The 12,313-nt window shown below is 36.9% G+C and overlaps 2 protein-coding genes across 2 annotated transcripts in view; one reads left to right on the forward strand and one right to left on the reverse strand.

The window, feature by feature from the left end:
• Window positions 1–12,313, forward strand: part of LOC143897825 (uncharacterized) — a 187,040-nt gene that overhangs the window by 136,738 nt on the left and 37,989 nt on the right. The window lies entirely within an intron of this gene.
• Window positions 1–12,313, reverse strand: part of LOC143897684 (uncharacterized) — a 28,474-nt gene that overhangs the window by 6,534 nt on the left and 9,627 nt on the right. The window lies entirely within an intron of this gene.

Consider the following 12,313-nt stretch of genomic DNA (forward strand, 5'->3'; position numbering starts at 1 on the left):
TTTTCAAAAAAAGGTAAAAAAATGCGCCAAGTACACGCATAGTATAGTATATATGTATTATGTTGTTACCTCGAAAAAAACAAAGTGGTAGTATTATTTCAGATTTACAATGGTTATACTATGCGAGTTAATTGGGACCCGTTATTGTTGCCGTGACTATTTTCTACATATATTGCAAACATGTAAAATTTAACTTCTGGCGCAATAGGAGTGTTTTTTGTCCTATACCCGTCATACCGACAGGAAATATGACACCCGTCATAACCGGCAAAATGCAAATAGGCGAGTACCCCTATTACCTTTCATAATACATATTAACATAGATAATGGTATTGTAATAAACTATTTTTCGGTAAAAATTGAAGCAAAGTTCACCCCATCTTATCCCAGTTTTCATATAGGACAAAACCAGGTCTATCATTGTACGGTTCAGGTTTTCAATTTTTCACGTAAACCGAGGTTTACCCCTACTCACTCTTGCTTGTGAAAGAGGGACGGTAGCTCTTACATGTGTACTGTCTACACACGGTCATTCAATAAATTACTTCCCTTACCATGCACTGAGTTATAAATGAGATTTTAAAAATCTGACCTACCCATACAACAATTAGTTTGGGTTAGGTTAATTGTGTTCAATTTACTATACATAAATAGATGAGTAAAGCAGTTAAAGAATACATTACGTGAAACGTACATGGTATATGCAGAGAATTATATGTAATTTGTGAAAATTCTTTTGATTTTTTTTACGACTGAATAAATGATGTAATTTCTAAAATTAAATATCGGCATAAATATGTGGTGCTCCGCGCAAGGTGCGGGGCGAGGGGATCTCGACGGCGAGGGGGATGACATCGTCGGCGGCGAGGGGGACCATCACACAGGTATGAGTACAAAGGCGAGCTTTATAATTATGGTGTCGAAGACCATTTTTTCTAGGTCTGCGTTCAACTAAAAATCTATAATTTAAGTCACGTAAAATATGGTTTTTTGTTAATTTTTTTTTGTTGAACGCAGGACCTTGAAAATGGCCTTTGGCACCATAATTATTTATTTTTTTATTTATCTTTTTATTTATCTATTTATCTATCTATTTATTTATCTATTTATCTATTTAAAATTTTTCTATTTATCTCTTTATTTTTTTAATTCATCTATTTTTTATTTTAACTATCTATTTTTTTAATTTTCTATTTATTATTCTATTTATATATATATAATTATCTATTTATCTATTTTTTAGAAATTACGCAAGCAAATACAACTCGATCATTTAAATAATGTAGAGCGCGAAGCGGTAGAATAAATCTGCGATGATTATTGCGATGTATTTTATTTAGACGACGAAAAACTGAGCGCGAATACGGCAATAGAGCAAGAAATAAATACACGACCCAATAGCGCGCCAGGGTGAACGTAAAACCATATCGGTTACCGGAGAAGCATAAAACCGAAGTGAAAAAGCAAATACAGAAAATGCTAGACGACGGGATAATTCGCCGAAGCGCAAGCTAATGGAACGCGCCGATAATAGTTGTCCCTAAAAAACCTGACGCGTCCGATAAAATAAAATTTCGAGTCGTGATCGACTTTCGAAAGGTAAACGACCTAACAATGGGAGATTCCTTCCTCATGCCGAACATCACCGACATACTCGACCAACTAGGCAGCGCGAAATATTTTACGGTGTTAGATCTAGCATCGGGATATCATCAAATCCCGATGCACGAAGATGAAATTGTTATCATATATTCTTTTTCTAATTGACACAATGTAAAGATTTTTCAAAGTGGTGCAACAATTATTTTTTGAGGCAATATATATATTCTCTCTGTAATTGGCGCTGTAATTTAAAGAGATATTATTTCTTTTTTGTAATTGTAATAGATCACTTGAAGCGCGACTCTTCTTTGATAAGGTAACATAATTTTGTGATGTTGTATCACTATTGGGTTATAATTTTTTGGAAATAAAGATACTACTGCTTAGATTTTTTCGAGATTTTTTGAGATACAAAGATTACGTCTACCACTTGTTACTTGGGTTCTTTCGAGGTGTACTACCACTTTCTTTTTTTTCGATCATCAAATCCCGATGCACGAAGACCATAAGAGTAAAACAGCATTCTCTACCCCGAACGGACATTTCGAGTTTAACCGAGAATGCCGTTCGGTTTAAAAAACGCACCAGCAGCATTCCAACGGCTGATGTACGCAGTACTAGCCGGACTATTAGGCATGAATTGCTTTTTATACATCGACAACGGTTTGATCTACGGAGCATCGCTGAAGGAGCACCTCAACCGATTAATCGCGGTGTTAATCAGACTCCGGAAATTTAATCTCAAGCTACAGCCAAATAAATGCGCGTTTCTGCGAAAAGAAGTCGTCTATCTAGGGCACGTAATTTCCGAAGGAGGGATATCGCCGGACCCGTCCAAATTACAAGCGGTAAGAGAATTTCCGATCCCGAGAAACGTGAAAGATATTCAGTCTTTCATCGGCCTCGCCGGATACTACCGCAAGTTTATAGAAAACTTCTCGAAAATAGCTAAACCCTTGACAAGGCTCGCGAAGAAGGGCGAAAAGTTTAGTTGGTCAGTAGAACAGCAAAATGCGTTTGACCTGCTAAAAGAAAGGTTAACGACGGCACCCGTGCTGAATTATCCGGATTTCGATAAGGAATTCCTGGTGACGACAAACGCATCAGATTTTGGAGCCGTCCTTTCACAGGGGCCAGTAGGTCAGGACCGACCGATCGCTTACGCCAGCAGAGTGTTATGCAAGGCGGAACAAAATTATACACGACCGAAAAGGAGCTACTAGCAATCGTATGGGCGGTAAAACATTTTCGTCCCTACCTATACGGCGTTAAATTTAAAATAATCACCGACCATAAGCCACTGATCTGGTTATTTAATACTCCTTTCCGCATGTTGAGTTTAGAACATCTGCCTTGGAAGTAACCAACCCCATTTAAGAAATGGCAATTCGACAAAAAGACTAACAAAGATACGCGACGAGGTACTATTACATGACGAGACAGTACGACGCGGACGGTCGAAAAAACTCAAGTCCCAATGGATTGGACCATACATAAGTGTCGAGAAACACAGCGACGTAAATAATACAATTATAAGATCAAACGAAAGACATTACGCGTCCACGCCAATCGTTTGAAAGCTTTTATCGAAAATTAGATAAAAGAAAAGCGAAAGCATCAAAATTTAAAGCACTTATCAAATAGACGCGGAAATACACAAAACTTACCTTACTCATGAAAGGGAGCACCATGCCCCCGACCTGCCATCCGAAGCGCCCGCACGGCGGCCGCAAACTGCGCGCGCCCCCCCCTATTGAATATTGATTTCAAGATAAGCTAAATACTAACTTTTTTTTTATACGCGTCTGTAATAACATTTTTCTTTTTAAGGCTGACACCGGCTTACATGACGGTGTTACTAATAGAGCTATCAAAATCGATTTGGAACGAAAAAACATCACAATTTTACATGTACGAAAGGTCGCACGAAACTTGTGCGAAATATTGGTGGAGAAATCTTTTGTACATACATAATTTCTTTGGATGGGATGCAATGGTACGAACACGTTTGATTACGATTAATTTGAAATTATACTTGAAGACGCATAAAACTTTTATAAAATGTTTATTGCATACAATGCATGAGTTGGTATCTGTCTAATGATATGCAATTCTATGTAATCAATATAGCGTTGTTTATTTTCTCAACTAGGTATGTTAATTAACCAACAATTATAGTTGAAGTATCGAGTATACTTGAATAAATATATTATAAATTTCAGATATTTCTATGTCGCTGTATTGAGTCTACTTTTAATAGGCTCAATTATTCTTAACGGTTATTTTTCATACGTCAAGTACGAATATGTCGAGACGTAAGTTACTAAAGTGTTTTACTTATTGAGAAATCAAGTTATAAGAGGATTCTTATTGTTACAGATTTGATGAACAGAAAAATCTTGCAGATATCTTCTTTTTCAAAAAAAGATAAAAAAATGCGCCAAGTACACGCATAGTATAGTATATATGTATTATGTTGTTACCTCGAAAAAAACAAAGTGGTAGTATTATTTCAGATTTACAATGGTTATACTATGCGAGTTAATTGGGACCCGTTATTGTTGCCGTGACTATTTTCTACATATATTGCAAACATGTAAAATTTAACTTCTGGCGCAATAGGAGTGTTTTTTGTCCTATACCTGTCATATCGACAGGAAATATGACACCCGTCATAACCGGCAAAATGCAAATAGGCGAGTACCCCTATTACCTTTCATAATACATATTAACATAGAAAAATCAAGCAGATATCTATTATACCAAACTATGGATGAGAATAAATCCATATATTATTGGGATAATTACGGGTTACATTTAAAAAAAAATTAAAGAATAATTTTGTTTTAAAAAAGGTAAAGTATTTTTTTGTGTTTTATATAACATATTAAAAATAGGAGATAGCGTACTGTCGACGCTCCCTATAACGATCCCTATAACGATGCGATCTTATAAATATAAATGAAATTTATAAGCTCAAATAAAACAAGAGCGAAAATAAAATCGATCTAAGAATAAGACATACGCTCATCATACACTTACATAGTCTGTTAACAAAACAAGGTCGCGAGATAGACCAAAAACCAAGGACTGTCGCCGTCTCTTATAAAAGAGAAATTGACAATAATAAAAAAACGGATGAGTTACTGGAAGAAGCGATAGCTTGCACCCCCTAAAAATAAGAAAGATGAGAGCTTTACCAACAAGACTCACCAATGAGCAGCCGTAAAAATCGATATCTATATCTAGCTCGCCATAGATAGGCGAAAACCAAAATTGTACAATAAGCGGTGATGCTCACACGTAGAAGCTTATTACCATTGAATTTTACCAAAACTCAAATCTACATCCCGGGTGAGAAACAGCTAATCAACCAAAATCCGTGAAATGGAAACCTGACACATCCTACGACAAAATCCACCATATTAACCTACTGTCATTAACTTAATATATAGTTCTTATCTAGTTTAGTCCTCTACTTGAGCTAACCAACACACCTGCATTTGCTCAAAGCTCAATTTAGGTAGTATTAATTAATTGAATGTCAGTATTAATGTCAGTATTAATTAATTAATCAACGTCAATATTAGTCAGTGCGTCAATATAGATTCTATGCGTAAATTTAATTTGCCAAGTGCCGACAAGACTCTTGAAATCCAGCCTAGGAAGCACATCAAGATTATTTTCCCCACCCTTAAAGTGTACACTTTAAAACCAAAATGTTTAAACTAGTATTTAAGAAGAGCTTACTTACAACTTGCACCAAGCTATATGGTGTAATGCTTATCGGTATATCAGATTTGATCCTTTCTAGAAATCTTAACAAAAATTTATTTCGTTAAACGAAATCTGTTAAAAAAAATTAACTGCAAGTACTCTCCATACCATGATGAGCGACGAGGACGATTTAACCATCGCGGTGTCCTCTTCATTTTTACTGACAGAATTTACAAACAAATTTCTAACAGCCGATGTCCGGCTGATAGAATTTCTAAACAAATATCATCTCACACTTTGTAAGAATTTGTATTTAAGTAAGAATTAAATCACATTGCCCTTGTGTATCCAAGAGTTGTGCGATTCATCAAATGTCAACCATTTCACGTAAACCTTGTCACCCTTCCTGCGCAGTACTTTCTCCATGAATGATTTTATACGATGGAGAACACAGTTGTTGTTATTGTTAAAAAATACATACGAGTTGGATGACATGCCAACAGGATTTTGATTGGTTCTGAATTAAAAGGAAACGCTTTCAGCTGCTTTATCACTCGAAAGTGAGACATTTCGAGATGAGCACAGAGGAACTGTTAACGGCTAGGGCATCCATCTTCGACCAACGGCCCGGAAAATTCAAACTTAGAAAACAATTCAAAGCACGTGAAGGGCGAAAGAGTGAAACCTTCAACGATTACTGCCACCAGAGCAGTAAGCTCTCCGAACTCGCCAATGGATAACCACTAATTATGAATTGCTTCATACGCAAGGATTTTTTGATAACTCGCCAAGAGATAAGCGGAAAACCGAAATCTAAGCCACAATCGGAAGAAAACTCCACCAATCAAATCATCCTAAAGATTAAACCCGCTTTCTTAATTTCCTATAAAAACCGTACTCTATGTACTTCGAGACATTTCCAATCTGAAGCAGTTTCCGTTTTCATCGTACTTTGAGTACACAGTATCATCATTGCCGTCTCGACACGTTGCCTCATTTTAAACTAAATTCTGTGTTTAAAAATTCTATCCATCGCTGAGTGTAAAGTTTTTCGATCCTTCCACGTTAAGCTATATTTTAGCTCATAACCCTTTTATATAACACATATTATCATCAAAGAAGTACCTATCTACAGTAACCAAAAGATAAACAATTTATTTTAGAAAAATTGTGCTACAGAAATGTTGATATTAAAGATTACAAAATATTCAATTGTTATTTTACACACACAAATGTAAGGAAATGATATTTGGAACATATACAAATATTTATATATGTAGGTGACGTAAGCGTTGATGGTGAAAATAGGATTAATTGGAGTTACAGGATAAACAGGCGTCAAAATACGTCACGTCTATTTAGATTAAAATCACCGGTTTTCAATAGTTCTTATTGAAGAGCGTCTTATAAGTAATGTATTAATTTTATATAATATAACATAAGACATATAACTACAACTAATAATGTGTGCTTTTCATTTAGCAACTCAAGTCGACACAAGCGTCATTCTGTCTCTTTTCAACATCTAGTGAGCAACAAAGACGGAGTGATGCTTGTGTCAACTTGTGTCGTTAACTGATGGAAAGTACCTAATATAGACGAAGTGCGAATGTTGTGAGATATCCAAAAATGTTGACGAATTTACTGCGAGTTGAGACCCGAATACGAGCGACTCAAGATTGAAAAGTAGACGAAAGATATATATGATACTGAAACAAACATTTGTGTATAATTATACTCTTGCATTATAAATGCATTATATACAGAATATGTACAAGGTGTCTACAATTTTACTTTTAGATCAACGCCGCTTTCAATGCTGACTTCGACAGATTTCCATAGCCACGACGAAGCGCGCGAAGAGTTGCAAATCTCAATATATCGTCCCTGACAACACGCATATCTTAATGACGCCCTTAAAAAAGATGTCTTTAAGACATTACCAAAAAAAACGTCTATAAGACATCTTAGAAAAATAATTGTCTTAAAAAAACTTTATTAGAGTGACGTTTTTATGACATCTTAGAAAGACGCCTTTAAGACTTTGTTAGAAAGACGTCTAAAAGTTGTCTTTTATGAGACTATTTTTGGAACATACACAAATATTTACATTATCGACTAAAATACATATGACGTGACAATTTGTACATAACATGGCGTTAGATGGCATCTGACGGGATGCCGTTTCTCGTACGTAAAATATGATAAACGGTATATAAGTATATAAGAACTATAAGATATATAAATTACGGTTTGGCACAATTTAATTATATCAGTTATATGTAGAGTCTACTCTTATAATAAAGTGGCATTTTTTTAGATTAATATTATAATTATTATAAGCAACGTTAACTTTTTTTTTTATTTTTCTTTTTGTTAACGCATTTTCCTATTATATTAATTTTCATTTTACAATATACCTAAAAGTGGTCCAAAGTTAAAAGTCTCTGAGATGTTTCAAAAACATAAATTGGGAACATAAGACGTCTTAAAGACGTCATAATGACATCTTTGGTAGTTTTATAAAATGTCTTATAAAATATATAACATTTTTTCAGACGTCTTTGAGATATCATAATGTTTTATAGGATGTTATGCGCAATGAGATATAACCGCACATGATGGATTAGCGTAATCGAGTTTTTTTTTTTTTGTTTTTTTTTTGTTTTGTTTTTGTTTTTTTTGTTTTTTTGCTTTTGTGTTTTTTTTTTAAGTCTTTTTAATCGATACACCAAGTCCATTAACAAATAACTAATATATAAAATTCATTACACTTATTTGCGAAAATATGTACACGAAAAGAACGGTTTTGCTAAAGTATCTAAAAATTTAGCATCTAATAATTTAAAGTATCTAAAGTATCTAATAATTTTGTTGCATCATCAAAATAATTAATTATAGTAAGTCGCTGATATATGATAATAATGTTGTAAAAAAAATTTGACATTTTAGCAATCAGTTCAAGTTTTCTACATAATTATTTTGATGGTCGAACAAAATTATTTTCAGAACTGTTTCCAGTAATTTTCAGATATACTTCAGCAAAACCATCTTTTCCGTGTACTGTGTGTGTATATATATATATATATATATATATATATGATTTTTTAAATAAAAATATAAATTAGATTTCTTCCTTGCTACATGCAGCATTGAGAATGCAGCAACGCAGTGCTGCTTGTTAACCCGAAGGTATACACAGTCTCTAAGACCCCAGCCCAACTTCCTATTTTCACGTTTCTGGACTTTTGTCCCATATATTCTTTTCTTTGTTACTCGTATATCTCGAAACTCTTTAATTCTAGCGACTTTTATACATTATGGGCCTATTTCTTTATCGATTAAAAAAATTAATTAATTAATTAATAAACTACAATCCATTTTTGCTGAAGTTACGATGACAAATGTTGATAAAATCTCCGAGACCGCACAGTGTATAATAGGCAAGATAAGACTAAGACTGTGTATACCTAGGGTACAATATAAGTAGATACAGTAAGTCCACTCCGTGTCGCGTCTTTGATCTAAAGTGAAGTGGTCCGCCATGATGTTGAGGAAATCGTATGTCTGTCCTTTTCCATCGCTCGCAGAGAAAAACAGACATACGATCTTTCTCCTTCTCCATCTTATTGACCGTCATATTGTTGAGTGTGCAAACCATTTCACGGGTTTTGACCTGAGTGAACATACTGTATCTACTTTACTGTGCCTAGGGTTAAAAAATAATATATATATGATAGTACGGGTACAAAATTCGGTTTTGTGAAGCGCAAACGAAAGCCAGAGCCTTATTCACGCATCAAAGTTTCTTACTCACGCATCATGAAAATGTACGCCCTTAATCTGTACACCATTCTTCTGTACACCCTTTACAAATATAGAAAGAAGATATCGAAAGATAAAAATGCGTTAAACCATTACAAAGTTAAATTTACGTGAAAATACATGTACACGGGGAACCTCGAGATTTTTAGAACCTTTTTTTCTCTCTGCGGTAACACAAGCTCACGTTTTCACGGCAAACGTGTACATGATATCGTGTTAAAACTTACAGTAAATGATCGTTTCGGCTAAACAAATTCAACCAAACTTCAACCAATGACATAATGTGCGGTCGATAGCGGCACCAATTTTACGACTATTCGGTCATATCATGTCAGTTGAGGTAGTCTTGATGGTGATTACCCGGATGCAGTCATCTTCATTGGAGTGCATCTTAACCACGCGAGCAAGTGGCCATCGGCTTGACGGGATCATTTCGTTCCGCATGAGGCATAGTTGGCCCTTTTGAATGTCGAGGCTTTTCTTCTACCACTTTGCCTTTGGTTGTAGCCCCTGCAGATATTCGTGTGACCAGAAATAGTCGCGCATCTGTTGGAAGAGCTTCCAGCGGTTCAGACGGTTAGTGGGTACTTTGCTCGACAATGGTTCGGACAGTGCCTTCAACAGGGCTCCAATAAAGGAATGTCCTGGTGTGAGTGCCTCCAAGTTCTCCGGATCGTCCGCAATCACTTGCAGTGGCCTGTAGTTAAAGCATGCCTCTTACCTTGTCAAGGAACATAGCTATATGTGAGTGCTGCCTCGCCAATAATACGCCGAAAGTTAAGCTTCAGTGATTTACCGGCTGCTTCCCAAATGTCGCCGAAGTGTTGTGGGGGATTGAATCGTCATTCATCTCCCTCTTAGGCGACCTTGTCCACGATGTTTCGTGTCTTTGCGCTGGCGACTCGGAACACGTTCCAAAGCGGTGCATAAGCTCCGACAAAGTTTGTACCGCAATCGCTGCGCATTGTTCTGCAAGCCTCGGTGAGACACGAACTTGCAGAATATTGCCACGAATGCGTCTGCGGTATAATAGTCCAAAACAGCCTCCAGGTAGACAGCTCTTGTGGCTAAGCAAACAAATACCGCAAACCCTATGCGGTTCCTTTGTTATCGTCCGGGAGTCATGCGCAGTGCGACATATCTGGCGTAATCTACACCAAAAAAGGGCCGCCCGAGGTGACTCTTTTGTGACGCATTTGCGGATGCGTTGCGTCATCATTATCCTGCCGCATGAGACCCAGAACTACTGTCTCGGCGGTTTCAACATCAACTGTAGAGCGTTCAACGATGGTATGCGCCCACGCACCGTGTGGTAAAGTAGGACTGTGGAGGCAGTATGGCTGGATGCCGCTCGTCAAAGCCCAAAAGAAAGTGCTTCAGCCAACCAACTCGCATGATGCCATTCGAGAAATGGTGTCAGTTTGCTGAATTGTCCGCGGATGCAGTTGGCCTTGCCCTCCTACAACAATCTTACCTCTAGAATGTATGCCCATCTCTGGCTGACGCGAAGCCACTACTTTTGTGCTTCTCAAATCTCGTCGATCGAGAATGGTTACCGGTAGTGCCGCGTCTTTAACTATCGGAGAGCCCAAACTATAACTCTCAATATTCGGTGTAGTAACGAGAGCCGTGTAAACTCTGCTGTCTGCTCGTCAGACTCCACTTTGTTGACGTAGGAAGTGGATCTCGTCTCAGGTTGTTGGTCCAGAAACTTGAAGGAAGGACTTCCATTGTGTTCACGGATCTGCCGCCGATGCCATCCATGGAGGACCATATACCACCAGTGATTGTGTTCGAGTAGGCCACCAGGTGTGTGCTCTTGGGAAGTACAACCGGCGGGATTCTTGTTGTCCCTTACATGGTGCCATCGTGCACTAGGCAGTGTTCTTTGTACCTAGGTAACTCGATTGCCAGCGTAAGTTTTCCAACAACCGGGAAGACCCTGAATCCAACTCAGCATAATCGTTGAATCTGTCCACAGAGTCGCGGTTCTCGGGATCCAACAGCTATAGATACATTTTCTCGATGTCCGTAGCTATAACGAGTTGATATCGTTTCCACCTCATAACGACATCCGAGATGGCCGACCGAGCAGGTTCGGTCCTACTGCAAAATGTCTGTTGAGACTTGCCGTCCATTCTCAGTGAACCGTTGAAGACGACTCTCAACTTGGTTGTGGTGCTGGACTCGTTGAGGGCCCCATGACGCGAGAGGAAGTAGCCACGTTGATCTTTGCTGAGTGGTTCGACAAAGGTCATGTGACCCAGTGCCTCGTGTATTTTTTTTACAAATACTTAGTACTTGTAACGTCCCTAGCGAAACGTCTTTATCGTACATAATAAAAATGTACATCATACGTTATTTGCTAAATAGACTACACTAAAGATCTATCTTAGTTTTACATGCAACAAAAAGCGACTATGAATCTGTGAAGTAGATTGATTGCAAAATAAAAGTTTGTAAACTAATCTTACGTAGTAACACACCAAAGCCGGTATTCATAGTCAGATCTTAAGGTTTGTTTTTTATTGTTGCACATAAGACTACACTAAAACTTCTCTTCTCGTTTTCGTCAAATTTCAAACATATACCTATTTCACTTTAAGTACAGAGAGTGTACACTAAATCAGCTATTATCTCAGATAGTCTCAGGTTTATTTTCAGATATTTAATTCGTAACCAATAAAGCGAGTCGTAGTATCTGAAGATAAACATGAGATCGATCTTCTCTCTCTCTCTCTCTCTCTATATATATATATATATATATATATATATATATATATATATGAGTACCGCTCCAAATCTTCAATTTAACGTATATTAACTCTTATGACACCTTAAACTACACTGTCGCTTTGTGTGTTAAGTTAGGGATTCATCAGCTAGTAATTCCACTGCTGTCCGTTAAGTTGTAACATTTAATAAGCTAGATATCGTGATGTATTGTCCCACTATCTAACAACATTTGCACTTTCTCTACAAATTTGTAAATTATTTAACATGACGTACATATAACTGAATTGATAAGATTTTGTTGACCTATGTTGGGACGTGTGGGATGTTTGGAATAAAAGGTGTGGATTGAGAGAATGGAGATGAGTAATAACATATTTGGGTGTATAAGTGTTACGTCCTGTGGACATCACGATTCTTTTCTTTCGTAAGAACC

Source organism: Temnothorax americanus, unplaced genomic scaffold, assembly GCF_048541705.1.
Source record: "Temnothorax americanus isolate GAGA-0224 unplaced genomic scaffold, ASM4854170v1 Scaffold21, whole genome shotgun sequence".
In the NCBI taxonomy this organism is placed as follows: Eukaryota; Metazoa; Arthropoda; class Insecta; order Hymenoptera; family Formicidae; genus Temnothorax; species Temnothorax americanus.